This window comes from Rattus norvegicus, chromosome 20 (assembly GCF_036323735.1).
Source record: "Rattus norvegicus strain BN/NHsdMcwi chromosome 20, GRCr8, whole genome shotgun sequence".
Lineage (NCBI taxonomy): Eukaryota > Metazoa > Chordata > Mammalia > Rodentia > Muridae > Rattus > Rattus norvegicus.
This window is the reverse complement of record NC_086038.1, coordinates 2,957,430-2,982,208: the sequence shown is the minus strand read 5'-3', so window position 1 is coordinate 2,982,208 and position 24,779 is coordinate 2,957,430. Positions and strand designations below refer to the sequence as shown.

General features: G+C 46.8%; 1 long non-coding RNA gene across 4 annotated transcripts; it reads right to left on the bottom strand.

Moving 5' to 3' along the window:
• Positions 1–5,320: 5,320 nt before the first annotated feature.
• LOC102553505 (uncharacterized) lies at positions 5,321–24,068 on the bottom strand. Of its 4 annotated transcripts, none has more exons than XR_010060942.1 (4): positions 23,516–24,068; positions 14,922–23,360; positions 8,937–9,086; positions 5,321–5,462 (listed from the first exon to the last, which is right to left on the bottom strand). It is a non-coding gene; the product is annotated as an uncharacterized LOC102553505 (long non-coding RNA). The 4 variants fall into 4 exon arrangements; XR_005497622.2 differs by lacking the exon at positions 23,516–24,068 and adding an exon at positions 14,489–14,567 and having other exon boundaries at positions 14,922–16,329; XR_010060941.1 differs by lacking the exons at positions 14,922–23,360; positions 23,516–24,068 and adding an exon at positions 14,489–14,900.
• Positions 24,069–24,779: the final 711 nt, after the last annotated feature.

Sequence of the window (24,779 nt, the reverse complement as noted above, 5' to 3'; positions counted from 1 at the left end):
GGCAAGTGCTGCCTCACCTGCTTTTCACTTTCCTAAAACCTTTTTTCTCCCAAGGTTGTTCCTCACCCTCATTATAAAATAGAATTCATGAAACCCCCCCACCCCCCGCCCCTGGCTCCATGACTCAGCAGGTGGAGGCATTGGCACACAGTCGGATGACTTCAGTTCAGTCTTCCCTGCCCACACCGTGAGAGGCAAGACCCAACTCCTCCCCGCTTGATCCTGGAAACACATGCACACACGCACATGCAAGCCCAAACGCACATACACACTTACCCACAAACATTCACATACATACACACACACACATACTCATCCACAAACACACACAAGCGTAAACACACACACACACACAAGCCCAAACACACACACACACGTACACATTCACACACTTATGCACAAACACATGCAAGTACAAACATACACACACATTCACACCACACTCACCCATGAACACATACACACACACACTCACCCACAAACACACACACACTCACCCACAAACACACACAAGCCCAAGCACACACACTCACCCACAAACACACATAAGCCCAAACACATACACACACACTCACACACTTACCCATGAACACACATAAGCTCAAACACATACACACACATAGCCCTGGAGCCATCCTCCTGCCTCCATATCCCCAGTGCTGAAATTACAGGTATATCCACCAGGCCCAGCTGCTCAGAATTTTTACAGCTGCAGTTGATGTGGCCTGGCTTCATTCTTCTCAGAGACACAGAGTGAGAAACTGTGTCCAAAAACGGACACTATGCCACAGGCAGAAGCAGGGTATCAGCTTACCCAAGGCCTCAGCTCGTGCCTGGACAAGTACTCAAAGCTATCTGCATACCTTGAACACCACAGCAGCAAACCAAGGCCTGACACGGGGATTTATGGCAGACTCTGTAGAACATCGAGCTCTGGTCAGACATCTAACAGAACCTTCCAGCAACAGGATACCATACAAGGAAGCTTCATCTCACAGGCTGGCATGGGGGAGGAGGAGTCAGAAAGGACGGCAGTTTTGTTGCTCACCAAAAGGGAATCTCTGCCCTGAGAGACATCAAGAGACGGAGGACAGGGTTTGGGGAGAGATCCAGTCTTGTGGCAAAGGGTTTTTGGTAACCTAAGAAAGCATCAGAAACTTTGAAGTACAAGAGATTTTAATGAAAATAAATGAGGAAGGAGACTGAAACTTAGTGGGTAGAGTGGTCGATTAGAATGTAGGAAACCCTGGGTTCAATTGTCAGTACCACATAAAATGGACATTGTGATGGTTTGTATATCCCTGGGCTTGGCCCAGGGAGTGGTACTATTAGAAGGTATGGCCCTGTGGGTGTGGGTTTTAAGACACTCGCCCTAGCTGCCTGGAAGCCAGTCTTCTGCTAGCAGCCTTCAGATGGAGATGTAGAACTCTCCCGCTCTGCCTGCACCGTGCCTGCTTGGATGCTGCCATGTCTCTGCCTTGATGATAATGGACTGGGCCTCTGAACCTGTAAACCAGCCCCAATTAAATGTCCTTAGAAGAGTTACCTTGGTCCTGGTGTCTGTTCGCAGCAGTGAAACCCTAAGACAGGAATAGTGGTACACATCTGTAATGCCAGCACCTGGGCGGTACAGGCAGGAGGATCATTAGTTCAAAAACATCTTCAGATACATAAGGAGTTTAAGGCCAGCCTGGGCTACATGCAACCTTATCAATAGAAAACGAGAGAGCTGGGGTTGGGGATTTAGCTCCGTGGTAGAGCGCTTGCCTAGGAAGCGCAAGGCCCTGGGTTCGGTCCCCAGCTCCGGAAAAAAAAAGAACCAAAAAAAAAAAAAAAAAGAAAACGAGAGAGCTGAGTTTGAGCCATATGTGACACTTTCCAGCTGCCTGACCCGCATAGCTGTTTTACTTGGCTGGGTCTCCAGCACTCTGTATTTACTGAACATAGTTCGTGTGTATAACCCTGAGCAACTGGGGAGACAGTGTAAGAAAAAAACAGAGACGAAAAGTTTGTTATGTTAAAGGTTAGCTTAGAGATGATCCTTAAAAGATACCTCGCACCTGTGATTCCAGCATTTGGGAGTCAGAGGCAGGAGGATCACTGCAAGTTTGAGGCCAGCCTAAGCTGAGAGTTCTAGGCCACACAGAGCTACAGAGCAATGTTCTGTCTCAAAAGAATACACAAAACAAAACAAGCATATTAATGCTGAGACAACCAGATAGGCACATATGAAGGAAAGGCTTAGACCCCTTCATCACACCACAGATGAAGCCCAGCCTTGGGGCTAGGACAAGCTTAGTACTCAAACACTCTTGCTGCTTTTGCAGAAGACCTGGGTTTGTTTCCCAGCACCTACTTGGAGGTTCCCAACCATAGGTCATGCCAGCCCTCTTTCAGGCTCTGTGGGTACTGAATGCCTGCGGTGCCTGGACATACTCACAGGCAAACACTCAAAAGACATTAAATAAGAAAGCAAGCAAGAAAGAAACAAACAAAAAAGGTAAGAAAGAAGCAAAGATAGGGGTTGGGGATTTGGCTCAGTGATAGAGCGCTTGCCTAGGAAGCGCAAGGTCCTGGGTTCTGTCCCCAGCCCCAGGGGTGGGGGGGGGGGGAAGAAGCAAAGAAACAAAGGAAGAAAAAAAGAAACAAAGAAAGAAAGGATCCTTCCTTACAAATCAATGAGAGATACAAATACCTCTATTTATTTTTGAGACTGGATTTCATGGAGCCAAGACTAGACTGGACTTCACTATGTAGCTAAGTTTGACCTTGAACTATTTCTCCTCCTGCCTCTATCTCTCAAGGACTGGGATAACAGTTGTATGTCACCACACCCGGCTCAAATATATCAATCCACAAAAAGAGAAGCTAAGCATTATGGCCGGTGCCTACTGTCCAGATACGTGGGAGACTGAGGTAGGAAAGATCACAAGTGACAGGCCAGCCTGGCCTACATTCTGAGACCAGAGGGTGAGGGGTGGGAGGACAGGCTGGGGAAGTTGAATGGTCCCCATTGCTAGTGGGAATATTAAGTAGTAAACTCTGAAAACCGGGATTTTCTCTAAAGGCTGCACCTAGAGCAAACATGTGACCTAGAAAACCTGTTCCTCCTCCCACGACAAGCAAACATGTTTCACTCAAAGACTGTAGGATGGCCCAGAGCAGTGAGTGTTCCTCACATTAGCTAAAACGTGGTACCACACAGCCCATCATGTCAGACAAGGCAGGGTGGCGAGGGCCTGAAGTGCTTGGTCATGTTGTGTCAGTGCATAGTCATGAAGCAGAGAGGAATTCCACCGATCTGCTCGATTTCTCATTCTTTTGGTGTGGGACCGGCCCATGGGATGGTGCTCTTCACTTGCAGGCTGTATTTCCTCCTCACTGAGCCCTTCCTGGAAACACCCAGAGATGTGTTCTCACGATCATTTTAACCCAGTCAAGTTACTGTGAAGATGAACCACCACCCAAAATTAATGGCTAGAGGGATGGGCGGGTGAAGACATGGTAGAGCCACATGGTGAGCGTGTTGAGCGGGAGAGCGAAAGGACGCACACTCTAACACGGATGAACCCTGAAACACCCTGAATACTCAGACCTGTTGAGACAAATCTTAAACAGTCATGCAAAACAGGTTGAGACCAATGGGGTTGGTTGCCTGGGGCTGGAGAAGAAAAGACTTGTGAAAAAGTTCCCGTGACTCTATATAGTCCTTTTTGTTTATGTACATCAGCCTGGCCTCCAACTCAGAACAATCCTCCTGCCTCAGCTTCCCAAGTACTGGGATTGCATGCATGTGCCATCCCACAAGGCTCTCTATGTGGCTTTTTTTTTTTTTTTTTCTTTTCTTCTCAACAGCCTTTACTGCAGGACACCTTCTTTGTTGATACAGGGAGGCGGCGGCAGCCAGCCCTAATTCTCTATGTGGCCTTTTGAGGATAATAAAAATGTTCTAAAGTCAGTCCTGGCAATGGCTACAACCTACAATGGTTACAATGGCACGCGCGCGCGCACACACACACACACACACATATATGCAAGCAAGAAAACACCCAGATGTATAAAATAAAAATAGATAATTTTTTAACTTAAAGAGCCTGGATGTTGCCCAGGGGCAGGGCTCTGGGCGTGTTTAGGGTCCTGAGTGGGGAGCTATAATAGCTCAGGGGAGTCTGCTGAGGGTTGCACACGGGGAGGACAGGTTTAATGCTGCTCCACTGTATGCTTGCCTATGCATAGGCTGGAATGATGCTGACACCTGTAATGTCACTTAGGAAGCTGAGGCAGGAGGATTGGTGTGAGCTTGAGGCTAGTTTGGACTACAGAGCAACTCTTTGTCTCAAGAAAGAAGGAAAAAAAAAGGTAAGTAAGTAAAGGCATCTATTTCTTCCCTCTGGCCATCACTGTGAGGACCACAAGAGATAAAACTGGAAGGGTCAGGGTGAGGAAGTAGGTTCAGGAACCTGACCTGGGGACTGTGGAGACCAAAGAGGGGAGAGGGCAGAGCTTAGCTTTCAGCTTAATTAATGCATCTGTCGTTTAGTTGTCTTTTTAAGAGGTTCACTTTTGAAATTCCAAAAGTGAAGTTATTCAGGAGCCCAGCTCCACTCTGTTGAGGATTTAGTGTCCCTCCAAAGATTTCCAGGGTCAGGATCAGGCTTCTATTCTTGGCCTGTGTTTACCTTCAGTTTGTGTGTCTTTTTCCTTGACTTTGCTTACCTTTCCCCCACCCACTCCCACTGTACTTGAGTCACGAAAATCGACTGTGATAAAGACATGATTCCTCTCTTGCTGAGTTTCCTGCCCCCTCACCAAGGACCCACTGAGCTCCTCTTGGCCACTGAACCTGATTTGCCCTGCAGTGAAACTTTCCCTGGAGTGATTTCTGTCTTTCCAAGTTGCAAGGCTCCTCCCCTAGGTCAGAGCCCTTCTAACCGGAAGTCTATTTCCTGGGCGCCTGAACCACAGAACCATGGCTGAAATCCAGACAGCTGACGTCACCTGTCCAGATGGCGGAAACCGTTGCTCAATAAAAGGAAATTGATGCCAATCCCTTACTTCTCTATGGCCCTCTCCCTTTTGCCCCCTCCCCTCTCTCTGAGTCCAGAAAAGTGTTTCCTAGACAGAAGGCAGCTTGCAGTCTGGGGAACTAGTTCTGGCCTTGACCTCGGGCCCGATGCCACGAGTGGAGTTCAAGGCTGGTTGCGTCAGCTGACTAATGTTGCAAGCCTGAACCCTGGATGCAGAGTCAGAGGATGTAAGTCTGAAGAAGAGTTCTTCCACCAGGATCTGACCTTTGACCTTTGACAAATCACTACACTTCTTTTGATAATATTTTTTTTTTACTATTAGTAATCATGCCCTCCTCCCAGTTGCAAGGCTGGAGTGTCATCATCTGTGTGAATGCTTTCGTAGCCTGGAGTAGATGGTAGTGCAGAGTTCTGTGTTCTTCAGAGAAGCTGGACCTGAGGAGGCAGGAGAGAGGATGGTGCTGCTCCAGAGTCAGGCAGCCTGCTCCATGTGAAGAGGGAGCCTGCCCATAGCCGGCTCAGTTATATGACTTCCACATCCGGTTATCAAATGATTATATTGAGCCAGTGTTGCAGCACACACCAACAGGCAGATGCGCAAGAAGTAGAGACAAGAATATCATGAATTCAGAGCCAGCTTGAACTGGAGAAGTAGCTCAGTGAATAAAGTGCTTGCCCCAGAAGCATAAGGACCTGAGTTCAGATCCCCGCCATCCACATAAAGCTGGATGTAAGAGTATATATCTATGCCTCCCTGCTGGGGAGGCTGAGACAGAGGGGGTCTCTGAAGTCCATTAGCTAGTCTGTCTAGATAAGCAGGGAGTTCTAGACTGGATGAGAGACATTGTTTCAAAAAGTAAAGTAGACTGGTGGAAAAAGATACTTAATATCAACCTCTGGTGTCTGCCCCACAAACAAAGGGATTGGCTTCTTGTGGGTTCTTTCTTCCACCCTTCTCCACCCCCTTTCTTTCATCCTTTCAACCCCCTAACACTAGATAGGAGAGAGAAAAGAATAGAGAGAAAAGGGGTCAGCATTATCCTTACACTACACTTCCTGGTAATTAGGAGCATTGAGTTCCTTGGGGCAAGTTTGATTTTTGCTACCAGGTTATCTAATGTCTTCTATCTTCTGTGCACACCCTTCTTAACCCACTGCAACCATCAGCCCACACCATCTCTTCAGGCCCTAGCATTTATAGACCCTCTGAAAAGTCCCCATGATTCCAAATGTCACACATTCCCAGAAACTAACCACAGCTGGCAAAACCACACCCCTGCTAGAGAAAGAGGCAAATCATTCTACAGGCAGATGCTGCAGACAGTCTGAAGCAGCTCCATGACCCACACATGGGATTAAAATGAAAACATTCTTTTATAGAGAAATCAAAACTCCAAGCCTATCTGTGCCAGGCTTGGTAGCACATGCCTTTGATCCTAGTACTTAGGAGGCAGAGCCCAGCAGAGCAGAATTAGTACAGTTGGTTCATTTTCATTTTTTGTTTCTGTATTGGGATGGGGTTACCAAGGTTGGTCTCCTGCTTAGGGGCTCTAGTGGTTTTCTCCCTTCCCAGACTTCCAAGCATTAGGGAAGGTGAATGCCATCATGTCTGACTAATACAATTATTTGGAAGAACCACTAAGGAAGACAATTCAGAGAGTTATCCAAGCACAATGGCACACATACCAATAATCCCAGTACCAGGGAGGTTAAGGCAGGAGAATTGCTTCTTCAAAACCAGCCTAGGCTAAACAGTAAGATCCTGTCTCAAAACAAACTCCCAAATATTGCCTGATATGGTGGTGTCCATCTTTCCGCATGAAAGGTAGAGGCAGGGAAACAGAAGCTCAAGTTCAAGTCTCACCTGGGACACTTGAGACCCCACAGAGATAAAGTGAACTTGGAGAAGAAGGGAAAAGAGTTAGAGAAGGAAGAAGAGACAAGACAGACCAGCCACATAAAATGATGTCTGGCCTGCAGCAGATTCGGTAAACTCAGACTAGTGCATTCTCCAGAGGCTACCTTATCTCTTTGCATACCATGTGTATGACACTCAGCCTAATTCAGAGACACCCCGCCCCAACCGCCCTGCACTGTCTACACAGCAGACAGCAGAATTTAACTAGCATCTGAACAGGTTATTTTCTTCATGTTGACATCTCAGATCTCTGCTAGCCCATCCACAGGAAGACCAGCATCTAAACATACTGGAATCTGCAGGAGGTCCCGAGTCCCGGGCATGCCCTGAGTCCTAGAGTCTGCATCAGGATCTGAGTCCTCTGTGGCTTCACTTGATGCCCCTTGCTTCTGCCTTGAGCTCCTGTTGCCTCTCAGCTCTCTTCCTCTTCCTGAACCCTGTTCTGACTGACTCCCAGTTATCCAGATATCCCTTCTAACTCTCTGGGGGTGTGGGGGAGGCTGAGTTCTTTGTCCCTTTATCCTTGAAGACTCCCTCTCTTCAGGCCCCAAGGCTGGTGGGTGGGAGACTGGGAAATAGACAGCCACAAGCTGATAGCCAAGCGTGGGTTTTGCTGCCCCAGCATGACAGATCACTTTCCTGTGGTGAACAGCCAAACAGGATCATTTCCATCTGCCTCAGTTGTCTGTCGACCTGCTCTCATTGGCTCACTTTTCTCCTCCCTCACAAACTTTGTCGATCCTTCTTCCCCTCCTCTTTCCCTTTTCTTTGTATTTTGTTTGTTTGGGTCGGAATTTCGCTGTGTCACTCTGGCTAGGCTGGAACTTGCTGTACAGATCAGGCCGGCCTCAAAGACTCTCTCTGTAGTCAAGGCCGGGATTGAACACCTGAGCCTCCTGATGCCTCCTAAGTATCAGGGACCATGCCTGTGAGAATGCCCAGCTTATGCAGATGTGATTGTTTTCTGTTTACAAATTTGGTGGCCAAGATCCAGAGCTGTGTGGTTTGTTTAACAGTCAGCAACCGTTAGACGAACCGTAGGCGGAATCCCTGTCTCTTGATTCTGAGAACTGCCCCACCCACTTCACTGGAGTTTGAAGCTCGATCCTTCTTTGAACCTGCTGTGAGGTTGGCTCACTGGCACTCAGGAACACCCCACCCCCACCCCTTTTCTCACCAGCCTCTGCTGGTGCTGAGAGGAGTCTGTGCTTCCTCCAAGAGATGGGAAGGTTGGCAGCTCCCAAGACATTTAATAGAGACCTTTCCAGGTTGGGAGGCTGAGGCAAAAGGATTATGAGTTCAAGGCCAGCCTGAGCCACATAGGAAACCTTGTCTCAACCCTTTTTCCTGGCCCCTTCAAAAAAAAAAAAAAAAAAGAAGAGAAAGAAGAGAAAAGGGGTTGGGGATTTAGCTCAGTGGTAGAGCGCTTGCCTAGCAAGCGCAAGGCCCCGGTCCTCAGCTCCGGAAAAAAAAAAGAAAAAAGAAAAGAAAGAAATTAATCTGAATACTTAGGAAGCAGAAACAGGCAGCTCTCCTGTTGAGTTCAAGGCTAACTAGGTCTTCACAACAAATCCCCGTCTCAAAAGATGGAAAAAGAAAGAAAGAAACCTTCCAGGCATAACCAATCTGTGGTGAGAGAAGCAGAAACTGTGGCTGTTTGGTCAGGGGAGGAAATGGGTGCTGCGTATTGATTGGAAAGAGGAAGGAGAGAAGCCTCTGGATGCTATCATACTAGGAAAGACCTCACCAGCTGCACACTTAAGATTCACACGCTTTGGTGCGCCTCCGTTACGTGCCAATAAAAAAAATTAAGCAGCAAAAGGCAAACAAGCATTTACCCTGTGCAAAAGATCCTGTTCAGAGAATTTAAAAATTAAGTAGAAGGAAAAACACAAAGAACTCTCAAAACTCAGCAATGAGAAAACAGTGTTTGCTGCATAGGCATTGAACTCTTTGACAGAGTAAAAGAACCTTCTAGCAATGGGTCTGACCTTTATCATCAGGATACAGAGCCTGGTCTCCTCTCCAGATATCCTCAGGACACAAGGACAGGCAGCTGGGAAGTATCCCTGTCTCTCCCTCACCCTGTCCTTCTCAGCTCAGGCCTGGGTTACAGGTTCTTCCTGTTATCCCCAGCTGTCCTAGAGTGGAAAGAAGTGAGTGATCTGATGAGTTTATTGCTGCCGTTTACGTTGTTTTTTGTTTTGAGATGGCGACTCTCTGGGAACTCTAGGATGGCTTCTGGCTTATAAGGCTTCTCCTGCTTCAGCTTCCCAAATGCTTGGATTATGAGCACACACCACCGTGCCCAGTTTTCACTTTAATTTTCCTTTCTTTCCTTGTTAGGTATGAGATAGGGTCTCAATGTAGCTTTGGCTGTCTTTCAAGTCTTAGACGTCTATCTGCAGGGCTGGAGAGACGGCTCAGTGGTTAAGAGCACTGACTGCAGGGTTGAGGATTTAGCTCAGTGGTAGAGCACTTGCCTAGCAAGCGCAAGGCCCTGGGTTTGGTCCCCAGCTCCGAAAAAAGAAAAAAAAAAAAAAAGAAAAGAAAGAAAGAAAAGGAAAAAAAAAAGAGAGAAAAAGAGCACTAACTGCTCTTCTAAAGGTCCTGAGTTCAATTCCCAGCAACTGCATGGTGGCTCACAACCATCTGTAATGGGATCTCTAGTGTGTTTGAGGATATCTTCAGTGTACTTATATACATAAAATAAATAATTCCTGGGTTGGGGATTTAGCTCAGTGGTAGAGCGCTTGCCTAGCAAGCAGAAGGCCCTGGGTTCAGTCCCCAGCTCTGAAAAAACGAAAAAAATAAATAAATAATTCCTTTTTAAAAAAAGAAAATACACATACACACATACAATTAAAAATAAAAAATATTAAAAAAAAGTCTACCTGCTTCTGCTTCTCAAGTGCTGGGACTAACAACGTCATGTGACTATGCCCCATCATCATCTTAAATTCTGAAAACCGGTTTTTATCATAAAACCTACTTGATGGTTAAAAAGAAAAAAAGCCAGGGTACAGTGACACATAGACAGCTATAATCCCAGTGCACAGTATGTTAAGTCAGGGGAATCCCTCAAGCTGGGGCTTACTCAGCCTTTAGGACATGGGACATGGCTGGCAGGGATTTTAGGGGGTTAGAGTCATCTGTACTTCCCGCCTTGGTTTCTCATCTTCACCTCATGGTCAGATTTCTCCACCGTGAACTCTCATTCCCTTGCCACCGTGATGGGTTACTGTGCCCTCTAAAACCACAAACCAGCCTTTCCTCAAGCCTTTGTCAGGGATTTTTTGTCACCAAGATGAAGACATAACACATACCCATGCCTGTGAAGGCCAGACAGCTCGAGGCTACTGGGAGTAGTAATGTCCTGTTGCTGTCACAAGCAGTCTGGCTTTAGCTGGAGCTCAGTGTCTGGCAGAACCCACCTCTTCTGTGTCATACACAAAGGCCAGGCCCACAGCAAATAAAAGAGTCTATGTGGCTAGCTCTGCTTACTCCCTGCCAACGACTGTGGGCTCTGGCTAAAGCTAGGCTTTCTTTCCACCACAGCTGTTTCCGGTGTCTGTCACAGTGCTACTATGTTGCTATAACTGGCCTGGAGCTCACTATGTGACTGGCCCTGGGTTGGCAGTGGTTCCCTGCCTTTCCCACCTCCTACTGCTGGGGTTTCAGTCATACCGCCATACACGGCTGTTTCTGATGACCTACAAGAAGCATCTGTGAAACCAAGAAAGGCACAAACAAACAAAAACCATCTTGCATCCAGCATTTTGGAGAATAAAGTAGGCAGACTGCAAGTTCAAGGTCAACCTGGGCCTCTCCAGGAGACTGTAGCAGTAAACAAAGGAAGTCCTACCACCAGGAGGAGGAGGAGGAGGAGGAGGAGGAGGAGGAGGAGGAGGAGGAGGAGGAGGGGGAGGGGGAGGGGGAGGAGGAGGAGGAGGAGGAGGAGGAGGAGGAGGTGGTGGTGTGGTGGTGTCGGGGGAGGAAAAGAAAGAGGAAAGGAGAAGGGGGAATGGGAGGAGAAAAGGAGGAAGAAGAGTAGAAGAGGAGAAAAAGAGGAGGGAAAGGAAGAAGAGTAGAAGAGGAAAAAAAGAGGAGGGAGAGGAAGAGGAGGAAGGAGAGGAACAAGAGGAGAAAGATGAGAAAGAGGTGGGAGAGGAGAAAAAGGAGGAAGGGAGGAAAGAAGGAGAAGGTAGACAAGCAGAGTAGAAGAGGAGGAAAAAAGGAGGAGCAGAAGGAAAGGAGAGAGGGAAGCAGAAAGGAAGGAGAGGAGGAGGAAGAGGAATTAGAGAAGAAACAGACGGGGGATGCAGAGCAGGAGGAGAAGAAGAGAATGAGAAACAGGGAGAGGAGGAAGATAAGGAGAAAGAGGAGGAGGGGAGGAGGACGGAGGAGGACAGAGGAAGAGGAGATAGACACAAGAAAGGAAAAAGAAAGGCCACCAAAGACTGTGTTGGGAAGTCAGCAGTCTATATCATTGCCTGGAAAGCTGGTTTGGGTTTTATCGGTCTGTAGGTTTAATCTTTGCTGTTGCTACTGTCTTGTCATGATTCATGGGAGATAGTTAACAACCTTGCTGATTCAGCCAGTGGACAACCTGACCTAGAGTGAGCTCGAGCCCTCTGAAAAGTCTCTTGGTGTCAGAGTTTAGGGATACAGTTTGTAAAAGTAAAACCCAGAAAAATACATCAAAGTTAGCGGTGCAACCTTGAAACGTTCACTCCCGGCAGAACATAGCTCTTGTTTTAGACATAACTAGTCTACTATTTACTTAGTACACTTAGACCACCGCCCAGGCCATGGACCCATGGACATCTCAGATGTGTCGCCAAGGCAGGTGTGACTATTGGGGACAGGAGGGTTGAGGTCTAAGCAAACGCAGAATGGAGTGAGAACAGGATGCCATTACCTTAGTGATTTCAGGTTTGTGTTTCTGCGAATGTGATCTCTTTTCTCTCTCTCTCTCTCTCTCTCTCTCTCTCTCTCTCTCTCTGTATGTGTGTGTGCATGTGTGTGTGTGTGTGTGTGTGTGTGTGTGTGTGCATGCAGGTCACTCACCCATAAGGACATGAGGAAGCAAGAATTTGACCTTTGGTGTTGTTCCCCCATTGCTTTGTACCTTGTTTTGAGACTTAGTTGGTTACTGAACCCAGAGTTTGTGGTGTCAGCTAGGCTGCCTGACTATGATGGTTTGTATATGCTCGGCCAAGGGAGTGGCACTATTAGAAGGTGTGGCCCTGTTGGAGTAGGTGTGTCACTGTAGGTGTGGACTTTAAGACCCTCATCCTAGCTGCCTGGAAGTGAGTCTTCTCCTAGCAGCCTTCAAAGGGAGATGTAGAACTCTCAGCTCCTCCAGCACCGTGCCTGCCTGGATGCTGCCATGCTCCCGATTTGATGATAATGGACTGAACCTCTGAACCTGTAAGCCAGCCCCAATTAAATTTGTCCTTTAGAAGAGTTGCCTTGGTCAGGTTGCCAAAGTCAGGTGACCGGACTTGACAGCAAGTGGCTTTACCTGGTGAAACAGCTCACTGACCGAGCCTCACTTTAGATACCTGCTAAAGCCTATCCTAGTGAGGGTCACTCTTGCTGGGAAGAAGACCAAGGCAACTTGGGAAGGAAAAGGTTTATTTCACCTTATATTCCCACTTAATGGTCTATCACTGAGGGAAGCAGGAGCTGACACAGAGGGCTTGAAGGAGTGCTGCTTACTGACTTGCTCACTGTGACCTGTTCAGCATGTTTTCTTATAGAAACCAGGACCACCAGCCCAGGGGTGACCCCACCCACAATGGGGGGGGGGCTTCCCTATCAATCACTAATTCAGAAAATATCTTACAGCCGGATCTCATGAAGGCTTTTTCTCTATTGAGGTTCCCTCCCTTCAGATAACTCTAACTTGTGTCAGATTGACATAAAGCTAACTCAAACCCTGTCACACAAAGACATCTATAGCTGGATTTGAGCTATTTTGTGGGTTCTTCATTCTTCCACCCTTCTCCACCCTTGAACACTAGATAGAAGAGAAAAAAGGATAAAGGGGAAAGGGTGTGGTTTGGTTTTTTTTATCATTAGACTACTTCCTGTTGACTAGGGTTGTCGAGCTCCTTGGAGAAAGTTTAATCTTTGATATCAGGATATCTCATTCTCTTCCTCCTCCTCTTCCTCCTCCTCCTCCTCCTCCTCCTCCCCCCATTCTTTGCACACAACCACTTAACAAACCACAACAAACATCAACCAACCAAAACCCCACACCACCTCTCAGGGCCCCTAGCATTTATATACATCATTAAGCTATAACCTTTCTTTTTCTTATTATTACACACTATCAACATTAGTATATGAACACTCCAAAATTTTAAAGTCCCACAGTTTTTAAAAATTCAAACACTAAACACTTAAAAATGAGATGGCTCAGCAGTTAAGAACACTGGCTGTGGGGTTGGGGATTTAGCTCAGTGGTAGAGCACTTGCCTAGCAAGTGCAAGGCCCTGGGTTCGGTCCCCAGCTATGAAAAAGAAAAGAAAAGAAAAAAAAAAAAAAAAAGAACACTGGCTGCTCTTCCAGAGGACCCCGGCTCACTTCCCAACACCTATAAGACAGCTCACAATTGTCTGTAACTCCAGTTCCAGGGTATCCGACACCCTCACACAGACATAGGTAATGTTCATAAAACAAAAATAAAATCCTACTTTTAAAAAAATTGAGGGGCTGGGGATTTAGCTCAGTGGTAGAGCGCTTACCTAGGAAGCGCAAGGCCCTGGGTTCGGTCCCCAGCTCCGAAAAAAAAGAACCAAAAAAAAAAAAAATTGAAATTCAGAGTCTTTAAATTCAAAGTCTCTCAACTGTGGGCTACTATCAAACCAAAAATAAGCTAAATCCTTTCTTCAAGAGGGAAGAACCAAGACACAGTCACAATCTGAATGAAGTATATCTGAATAAACTTCAAAAGTGTAACTAACTCGATGTCTAATCATCTGGGATTCACTCAGATTCCTTTTGGGCTCCTTTAAGAACTTGGGGTCATTTCTCCAGCTCTTACCGCTGCGGTACACACAGCTTGTCCTCTAGGCTCTTGTTGGCTCCACTCCACCACTGCTGCTGTTTTTTTTTTTTTTTTTTTTTTTTTAAATCGAGATTCTTTTTTTTTTCCGGAGCTGGGGACCGAACCCAGAGCCTTGCGCTTCCTAGGTAAGCGCTCTACCACTGAGCTAAATCCCCAGCCCCTGCTGCTGTTTTTGATCATCCCATGATTACTGGCATCTCCAGGACTGCTGGAGTCCCTTCTGCAACCGAGCTGCACTTTCACCAATAGCCTCTCTTGGGTGCTTGTCAAGGACTCTAGCCCTGCCACACAGCGCCAAGCCTCAGCTGCTCTCCATGACCCTTTCATGCCTTCAAAACCAGTGTCACCTGGGTGAGTCTTCATTACTAAGTTCAGCTGTGTCTTAGTTAGGGTTTCACTGCTGTGAACAGACACCATGACCAAGGCAAGTTTTATAAGGATAACGTATAATTGGGGCTGGCTTACGGGTTCCGAGCCGAGGTTCAGTCCATTATCATCAAGGTGGTAACATGACAGCATTCAAGCAGGCATGGTGCAGGAGGAGCTGAAAGTTGTACAACTTCATTCAAAGGCTGCTAGCAGAATACTGGCTTCCAGGCAGCTGGGATAAGGGTCTTAAAGCCCACACCCGCAGAGACACACCTACTTCAACAAGGCCACACCCACTCCAACAAGGCCACACCCACAGCGACACACCTACTCCAAAAGGGCACACCTACTTCAACAGGGCCACGCCCTCTCCAACAAGGCCACACCCACTGTAACAGGGCCACACCTTCTAATAGTGCAGAGCACATGCAAACCGTCAAAAGCTGCCTGTACAAACTGCAACCTTGACTACCCCAGGAGCATCGTTTCTGTGGCTGACCCTGCAGAAACATTTCCCGGAAGATTTCACCTCAGCGATGCTGGTCTCTTAATCACAGCTGAGTCTTCATCCTCAGCTAACCAGCACTCATCGTCCAGGCAAAGCAAAGGTTTTACTTTAGTGATTTTGGTCTCTTGTTAATCTCAACTGATTCTTCAGCTCCTGCTGATCAGACACCACCCACTCTTCACACAGCTAGCCCCGCGGAGTCTTCGCTTCCCTCTGAGACGTCACAAACCAGGCCGCTGTTGTGTGTATTTCTCTCAAAACTCCATCCTTCCGAGCTCCCGCAAAATAGTTCACCAAGCTTTGAACACTCAGTGTTCTTTCAGGCCCAAAGTTCCAAAGTCCTTCCACAGTGACGGAACACCACGACCAAGGCAACTTGGGGAGGAAAGTGTTTCTTTCACCTTACACGTCCAGATAACAGCCCATCACTGAGGGGACTCAGGGCAGGGACCTGGAGGCAGCAGCTGATGCAAAAACCATAGAGGGGCGCCGCTTAGTGGCTTGCTCCCAGGGCTTGCTCAACCAGCTTTCTTATAGAACCCTGGACCACCAGCCCAGGGATGACATCATTCCCAATAGGCTGGGCCCTCCCCTACCAATCGCTAATTAAGAAATGCACAGATCGGGAGGGGGGAGGAGGATGTTTGCCCAGAAACCGGGAAAGGGAATAACACTCGAAATGTATATAAGAAATACTCGTTAATAAAAAATAAAAAAAAAAGAAATGCACAGATCTTAAGGAGACATTTTCTAAGTTGAGGGTCCCTCCTCTCAGGGGACTCTAGCTTGTGTCAAGTGGACATAGAACTACCCAGTCCAAAGTCCAAAGTTGTTTTAACTATGTTGCAAATGGAAATCCCCATAATTCCCTTTCTCATGTTCAGTTACCTAGTGAGCATAGCTCACAGCGTTCAGGAAAATGATTGTGTCTGCTGGTTTATCATAAGGAGATTTCAAGAGGTAGAGAGATGCACAGGGTGGGTGGGGTGTGGCAGGGTAAGGGTGGGGCTGTGTTCCCACTATCCATACAACCCTCCAGTGACCCCTGACCCACAGTCCTCCAAGTATGTCGCTTTGGTCTTTTCAGACAGGGTCTCACTGTGTGGCCCCGGCTGGCCTAGAACTCACTATGTATATCAGGATGGCTTAGAACCCAGCCTATGCCAGCCCAGTGTTGGAACCAGAGATATGGGTGCCACCATGCCCAACTTGCCTAGGCATGAGCAATCGTGAGAAAGCATGATTGCACAAGAAGGATGTGTGTGATCTACTACTAAGCCTGGGGATCACAATCATCTGCAACTCCAGTTCCAGGGGTTCTAAAGTCCTCTTGAGGCATCCATGGGGAACCAGGCATATATGTGATGCATAGATTTAGAATGTAGGGAAACGCTCATACACATAAATAATAGTAAATCAATTAATTAAAATTATTTTAAAAATAGATAAAGATGGGCTGGAGAGATGGCGCAGCGGTTAAGAGCATCCACTGCCCTTCCAGAGGTCCTGAGTTCAATTCCCAGCAACCACATGGTGGCTCACAGCCATCCGTAATGGGAGCTCATGCCCTCTTCTGGTGTGTCTGAAGACAGCTACAGTGTACTTATAATAAATAAACAAACAAATAAATAAATAAATCTTTAAAGAGAGTTGCAGAAGTGTGGTCTGGTCTTCATGCAGATCCCCCAGCAACTAGAACGAGGCTCACTCTGAATGTGTTGCCTGCCCCTGGATCCTAGTCCCCTAACAGGACTGCTTCATCTGGCCTCAGTGAGAGAGGATGTGCCTAGTCCTGCAGTGACTTGAGGTACCAGGGTGGGATGGTAACCAGGTGGGGACCTCCTCTTTCTCAGAGGTGAAGGGGAGGGGCTGTGTGAGGGGGGCACTGAAAGGAGAGAGGGGGGCTGCTATCAGGATGAAAAGTGAGTAAATAAATAAATAAATGGGGGATAAAAGAGAGAGTCGTGAACACTCATGGGAACCAAACCCAGGTCCTCCACAAGGGCAGCCACTGAGCAGTCTCTCCAGTCCCATGGAATGTATTTTGGCAAAACCTGTGGGAAGCCATCAGAGTTTTAAGCCACGGAAAGGCTGTGGATGACTTACCCTGGCTTCAAAGAGGAGAAGGGACCAGAGTAGTGTGAGACAGGCAGATAGCAAAGGTGGGAGGTGAAGGTGGCATCCAGGCTGGAGGTGATGAAGGATGTGGACGTGAGGAAAAAGACGTGCAAGCCAGAGAGATCTTTTTCTACAGGGGACATCAAAAGATGTGAGAATTACCAGGGATAGTGGCACTCAGGAGGCAGAGGCAGGTGGATCTCTGTGAGTTCCAGACCACCTACGGTTACATAGTGAGAACCTGTCTAAAAACAAAATAAAAAACAAAACAAAACAAAAAGATGTGAAGGTTCTCAAAATGGGCAGAGGCAGAAGGGAACAGCAAAGGTTCCTAAGGTAGAACAGATGGAAAGAACCCTGGGTGCTAGGTTTGTGTTGTCATCATTTAAGACAGCATCTCCAGTAGCCCAGGCTAGCCTCAGACTTGCTAGGTAGCCCCAGAATGACCTTGAAGTGCTGGTCCACTTGCCTCTACTTCCCAAGCTTTGGAATGATGGGCAAGCACCTATGGGGTTCTGGGCATTGACACTAGGGCATGCTAAGCAGGTACTCTACCAAGAAATCTCCACTCCCAACCCCTGTGTGAATGATTTTGGTGAGCTCTTCAAAGGGTTGCTAAGTGAGTCTTGTGTGGAATTTACAGGACTGCTGTGTAGATAATAAGGTCACATCTTAGGTCAGGGGCATGCAGGAAGTTAGGATATCTCCACTGTAAACAGAAATCACTAACCTTTATCCCCCCCCCAAAAAAAAGCTTAGACACAAAGAAACAAAGTTACAGTCTTGTCTGTGAAATTCCAGGAGGGGAGGAAGGCAATAATCAAGCCATATATGCTGAGTCCTCCAGCCTGATTCATTGCTATTTTAACATTCTTACTTGAAACATCTTGGTGTAAAAGAAACATCATCTCTATGTTGGCAACTTCCATTGCAGATGTTAATTGTTATGGAATTCTTTTTTTTTTTTCTGTAACTTTTTTTATTACATGTATTTACTTTCTGTGGGGGAGGCGTTGCTTGTGGAGGTGAGGTCAGAGGACAACTTGTAGGAGTCAGTTCTCACTTTCCACTATGTGCGTTCTAGTCCACTCCAGTCGTGAGGGTTGGTTACAAAATCCTTCAGCCACTGAGTTACTCTGCTAGCCCTTGTTGGCATTTTTGGCTCGCAACTGGCAAAAGGCTTCAACAAGATTCCAGGATGAAAGCCCCTTCCATATCCCCAGTATTCTGCGTTCTCTTCTGGCTAAATTTCCTACCTGCCTTTGCATCGATGTCCTATTATCTCAAAGTCTTCCCTACTCCCTTAATCCCAGATTCTGTGAGGTTAATTCATTAGCAAGGGCAAAATCTTTAGTTAGATGGCCTAGCAGTTAAAAGGACATATTGCTTTTGCAGAAGACCTGGGTTTGGTTCCCAGTATCTCTTTCAGGTGGTCCACATCTACCTGTAACTCCATTTCCAGTGGATTTGACACCCTCTCTGGTCTCTGAGGACACCACATAAGTTCACATAGGTATACATACATACACATTAAAATACATTGCTATTTTTTAAGATTTATTTATTATGTATAAATACACTGTAGCTGTCTTCAGACACACCAGAAGAGAGCCTTGGATTCCATTACAGATGCTTGTAAGCCACCATATGGTTGTGGGATTTGAACTCAGGACCTTTGAAAGAGCAGTCAGTGCTCTTAACCTCTGAGCCATCTCTCCAGCCTAAGATACATTACCTTAAAAGGGGGGGGGTGCGGTGTCACTTCTCCAGGATTCTGCCAATAAATATAACCTAATATACTTGAAAGATGTATAGAAATCTTATGGAACCTCTAGCTCAGTGTCCTGTCTCTGAGACCATGTCAGTTGCACCCTAATCAATTAGCTTTGTTTGTCGAATAAATTCCCTTTAACTGTGTGTTTATGTGAGTCTGTATGTGTCTGTGTGCGCACACACACGTGTTTGCGCGTGGAAGAGAGCATCTATCTCCTAGAACTGCCTTTATAGGCCACTGTAAATGGCCTGATATGGGAGGCAGAAATCAAACTTGGATCCTCTGAGAAATCAGGATGTACTCTTAACTGTTGAGTCATCTCTACTCACGGATTGATCCTTTGAAAACAATTATTTATTCTTACGTACATAAATGTTTTGTCTTCACGTATGTATAATGTGTACCTGATGTGTGCCTGATGCCCACAAAAGTCAGAAGAGGGAATCAGATCCCCCGGAACTACAGTTCAGAGGGTTGTCAGCCACCGTATAGACTCTGAGAACCAAACTGGGGTCCTCTGCAAGAGGAACAAGTAATCACTTTTTTTAAGGACAAGGTCTCGTGTGGCCCACGCTGGCTTTGAACTCACCTTGTGGATGAGGACGGCCTTGAACCTCCAATTCTTGTGCATCTACCTCCCGAGTGCTGGGATTTCAACCATGTGCCATGACACCCAGTTTATACAGTGCTGGAGACTGAACCCAGGGCTACTTACTGTATGTCAGACAGGTACTCTACCAACCGATCTACATCGTCAATCTTCACATTGCTCTTATAAAGAGTAAGTGACTGAACACATGTTTATTCTAGGACAGTGCCCTGGTGGGGTGTGTTAGTACGTTTTCTGTATGCTGGACATTGTGCTGGCCAGTGAGACCATCAGAATAAACAAGAAGATGCTAGGCTGGTAGCACGGATCTGACGTCTCAGCGTGCATGAGGCTGACGCAGGAGAATCATACATCAGAGGCTAGACACACACACACACACACACACACACACACACACACACACACACACAAATAAACAAGAAAGGCCAGTCTTAACCTGCGCATCGAACTGTGTATCTAGGATACATATCAAACAAGAGGAACACAAGTGACCATTTATTTCTAGCTGTGGTTAGTTCGATAGGGAAAAGTACTGGGTCCTGAATGTGTCACAGGAGCCCAATGTGGGGGAGGAAAGGTTTCCCAGAGAATCAGCTTCACGGCTGGGGATTTAGCTCAGTGGTAGAGCGCTTGCCTAGGAAGCACAAGGCCCTGGGTTCGGTCCCCAGCTCCGAAAAAAAAAAAAAAAAAAAAAAGAACCAAGAGAGAATCAGCTTCACAACAGACAGGATGAGATTCACTCACAGAGTGGGTGGTAGGGGTGAAGGAGGGATTTTAAGAAGAAGGGGAGGGGGTAAAAACTAGCATCCAGCATGGTGCCCCGGGCCCAACAGGCAAACAGGAGATTAAGACTGGAATGTGGCTTTCAAGCCAGCCTGGGCTACATGGTGAGATCTTGTCAAAATAAAGCAGCAGAAGGACTCACAGACATGCGTGAAGACCCGGAGCAAGGGGCAACGGAGAGAATCCTAAAAGAAACACTAGCGAGATTTGGTTTCGAGAACCGATGGGTGTTTTTTTCTTTGTATACGTTTTTGCATCTAAATTTTCCACGATAAACACTCGTTATTGGGGAAATATTGTTAGTTTAAACAAAACGATAGAAGAAGTGTGTTGGAGGACAGCGCACGGTCCAGTGATTGATGACGTAACTGTTGAGTAATTTCTGGGGGGGAGGGGGGCGGGGAAACCCTGGAGCATATTGGCCAGGCCTGAACAAAGAAACAAGGGTGAGTCAGGCACGGTACTGTGGAGGCATCCAAGGCCAAGGGAGGTGAATCCAATGGCGGGAGACATTGGAGACACAGTGAGCTTTCATCAAGGACTTCAAGGAAGAAGTGATGCCTTCAACAGAGGGGAGAAAGTCCATCCACACCAGGCATGGTCGCACTTGCCTATTAGCACCCTGGAGGCTGAGACAGGAGAATAGCCACAAGTTCAAGTCCACCCAGGCTGCACAGCAAGTTTCAGAACAGAGGCCCTTCTAAAATATATATTTATTTTATTTTAAATCGTAGTGGGGAGGGCCTCTCAAGTACCCTGACCTTTTTTTTTTTTCTGAGCTGAGGACCAAACCCAGGGCCTTGTGCTTGCTAGGCAAGTGCTCTACCACTGAGCTAAATCCCCAACCCTGTACCCTGACCTTCTTACCACCAAGACCTGGTTTTTATGTGTGTACCCCAAGGTACTCAGTCTTTACCAACATAACCATGGCGGTGCCCATCCGTTTACTAGTTTTTCAAGAGTGTCCCAAGTACCAGGAGCCCAGGAAGGCAGCTAAGACCAGACCTAAGACAGGACTGCATCAGTACAGCCATGGGGAAGTTGCCACCTATTCTAGGGTAAGATCCAGCACTATGGCTGTTTGGGGGGTAACTCTTGCTCCTGTAAGTAATCCCTCACCTGGGCTCTTAAGTAATCCCAATAAACTCATCGGGTCTCCAAGTTGGACGTTGGTGAAATGGTACTTTTGGTTTGGTGCCTCTTTGGTAAAGAGGCCAGTGTTTGTTAACATCTCCCCAGGCAGTGAATCCCTGAAGCAAACATATACAATCAAAATAAAGAAAAGAGGGTTGGAGAGATGGCTCAGCGGTTAAGAGCACTGACTGCTCTTCCAGAGGTTCTGAGTTCAATTCCCAGCAACCACATGGTGGCTCACAACCATCTGTAATGGGATCCGATGCCCTCTTCTAGTATGTCTGAAGACAGCTATAGTGTACTTGTATACATTAAATAAATAAACTTTTAAAAAAAATAAAGAAAAGAATGAAATACTCAAGAAGACTCTGTGGGGTTGGTGCAGCAGGGGATATCTGGAACAGGGATCAAGCGAGAGGTGGCCCTCCTTGGTACATCACAGGACTAGAAAGCCCTGTGCCACCAGCCCACACATGAGAAGTGGAAGTTGTGGTTTCAGAACTTTCCTGATCTATAATCTCCGAAAGAAGTTGCTTGCCTGGGGACATTTCTAAAGAGATACTGTCAAAGACAGGCTGGGGAGGGAGAAAGGCACCAGCAAGATTTAGAGATTGAGGCATGGTGCAAGCCCCAAGATCTGTCCTGGCCTGCTCCTGGTTGGCATAGCGCCCACCCCACCGCTGTCCTTAGCAGGATTTCTCTCCTGAAGGAATTGAGCTGTTTGGGGGTTGAGATGTAACTTAGGGAGTGGGAAGAATTGAATCTCCTTCCTCCGTCTGAGTTGGACCCCCAGGAGCTGCTCCAGCCACCTCTCTTTTGGTTTGCCTTCTCTCTGCCCAGGTCTGGGTCCTATGGCTCTACTTCAACTATCCCTAGCAAGATCCCATTACTGCCCACTTCCTATCTTGTGCCCCTCACTCATCAACCAGGACCCTGAGATGGGAACGAACAGAGGGCGGCTTCATCCTGACTTTTTTCCAATTAAGAAACTGAACTCAGCTCTGTTCTAGGAAATCATATAAAGTCTTCATTTAAAAAAATATAGATAGAATATGCTTGGCCCAGGGATTGACACTATCAGAAAGTATGGCCTTGTTGGAGTAGGTGTGTCCCTGTGAGTGTGGGCTCTAAGACCCTCATCCTAGCTCCCTGGAAGCCAGTCTTCTCCTATTTGCCTTCAGAACAAGATGTAGAACTCTCAGTTCCTCCTCAGCTTCTCCTGCACCATGCCTGCCTGGATGCTGCCATGCTCCCACCTTGATGATAATGGACTGAACCTCTGAACCTGTAAGCCAGCCCCAATTAAATGGTGTCCTTAATGATAAGACTTGCCTTGGTCACAGTGTCTGCTCACAGCAGCAAAACCCTCACTACATTATATAGTTAGTATTTGCTTTCCCAGCTCCCCCAAAATATTCATTTTAAATCCCCTTGATGCTTTGGCTGGAGAGGTGGCTCACTGATTAAGAGCATTGGCATCTCCTTTAGAAGACCAGTGTCAGTTCCCAGTACCCCATTGATCACAGCCACCTAACTGGAGTTATAAGAGATCCCAACGCCTTCTCTTGACCTCTGCTGGCACCAGGCACTCGGGCGGCACACAGACAGACACGGAGTCAAGACAGCCATGCACATAAAATGATAATAAAATGTTTTGAACAAGTAAAATAAGTCACCATGCCTCTAAAATGCAAGATTAGTCAAAAGGGGTCCCAAGGACCCCTCTACCCTGCGGTGGTCCTGTTCTGATGTGGGAATGAAGGAGCAGTCCATATTGAAGGTAGTGTTCTGTTAGTAAGATGGGCATGCAGCTAGAGACCCAGGGGGGCTAACACAGCTGAACGCTGGGACCTGAATCTGGCCCAAACCACTCTCCCTCCTGAGCCTGTTACTTGAATGAAACCCTCCTGAGAGCTGGTTTAGATCAAATGACACAGTACATGGGAAAAAGAAAATGTTGGGCCAAAGAAGATCCTTCCTTCCACAGCCATCTAAATAATCCCCTGTCTGTGATGGCTTCTTGTGGTGGCTTCTGTTATCCCTGCAAATAATAAATGGAAAATTACAGAGTTAAACAGTTCCTAAGTTCTGCTGCTTCAAGCTGCATGACGAAATCCACTGCTGTCCTGCTCAGCCCCTCCCAGGAAGTGAATCATCCCCCCCCTCCAGTGTATCCATCCTGTATACTCTACTCACCCTGCACTGTCATGGTCTCGTGATCCACAATGCCCCCAGGCAGAGGAGCCTCCTGACGAACGTTCAAAGGGCCGGTGGCAGCTCAGTACTACCTCTCGATGCCTACGATTTAGCACCTCGATTTATCAGGTCACCACAGAAGCCAGGATGCGTGCTACACAGTGAGCTACTTCAAGAGGCCATGTCACATGGTTTTCTAGGACAGTATTACCATGATTGTGCTATTTATTACACTTATGATGAATGGGCAAAATTGTGCCTAATTTATGAATTCAATTTTAATCACAGATACATGCATTGTAATTAAGAAATGTAGCGGGGCTGGGGATTTAGCTCAGTGGTAGAGCGCTTACCTAGGAAGCGCAAGGCCCTGGGTTCGGTCCCCAGCTCCAGAAAAAAAAAAAAAGAAATGTAGCTTAGGGGGCTGGAGAGATGGCTCAGTGGTTAAGAGCACTGACTGCTCTTCCAAGGTCCTGAGTTCAAATCCCAGCAACCACATGGTGGCTTAGAACCATCTGTAATGAGATCTGATGCCCTCTTCTGGTGTGTCTGAAGATAGCTACAGTGTACTCATATATATATATATATATATATATATATATATATATATATATTTTTTTTTTTTTTGCTTCTTTTTTTTCGGAGCTGAGGACCGAACCCAGGGCCTTGCGCTTCCTAGGCAAGCGCTCTACCACTGAGCTAAGTCCCCAACCCCAGTGTACTCATATATAATAAAATAAATAAATAAATAAAAATAAAAAAAGAAATGTAGCTTATGGTGGATTGGGAACCAATCTTTTTTTTTTTTTTAAGATTTATTTATTTTAGTTATATGAGTACACTATAGCTGTTTTTTTTTCCAGACACACCAGAAGAGGGCATCAGATCTCATTACAGATGGTTGTGAGCCACCATGTGGTTGCTGGGATTTGAACTCAGAACCTCTGGAAGAGCAGTCAGTGCTCTAACCGCTGAGCCACCCCTCCAGCTCCGGGAACCAATCTTAGACATACACTGGATGCCATGAAATGTAGCCTAAGGTAAGGGGATGCTACTGCATTTTCCAGAGATGGCCCCCTGCTCCCCTAAAGCAGCTCTCCTTGGCATGGGACTGACACTCCACTGTGGGAGTCCATTCTGACCAATGGCGTGTGAGGAAAGTGTTCCGGGTATATAAAGGTGATGTTATCGGGCCAGAAAGATGGTTCGGTGGGCAAAGTCACTTGTCACCTAGTCTGAAGGCTTGGGTTGGATACAGTTTCTC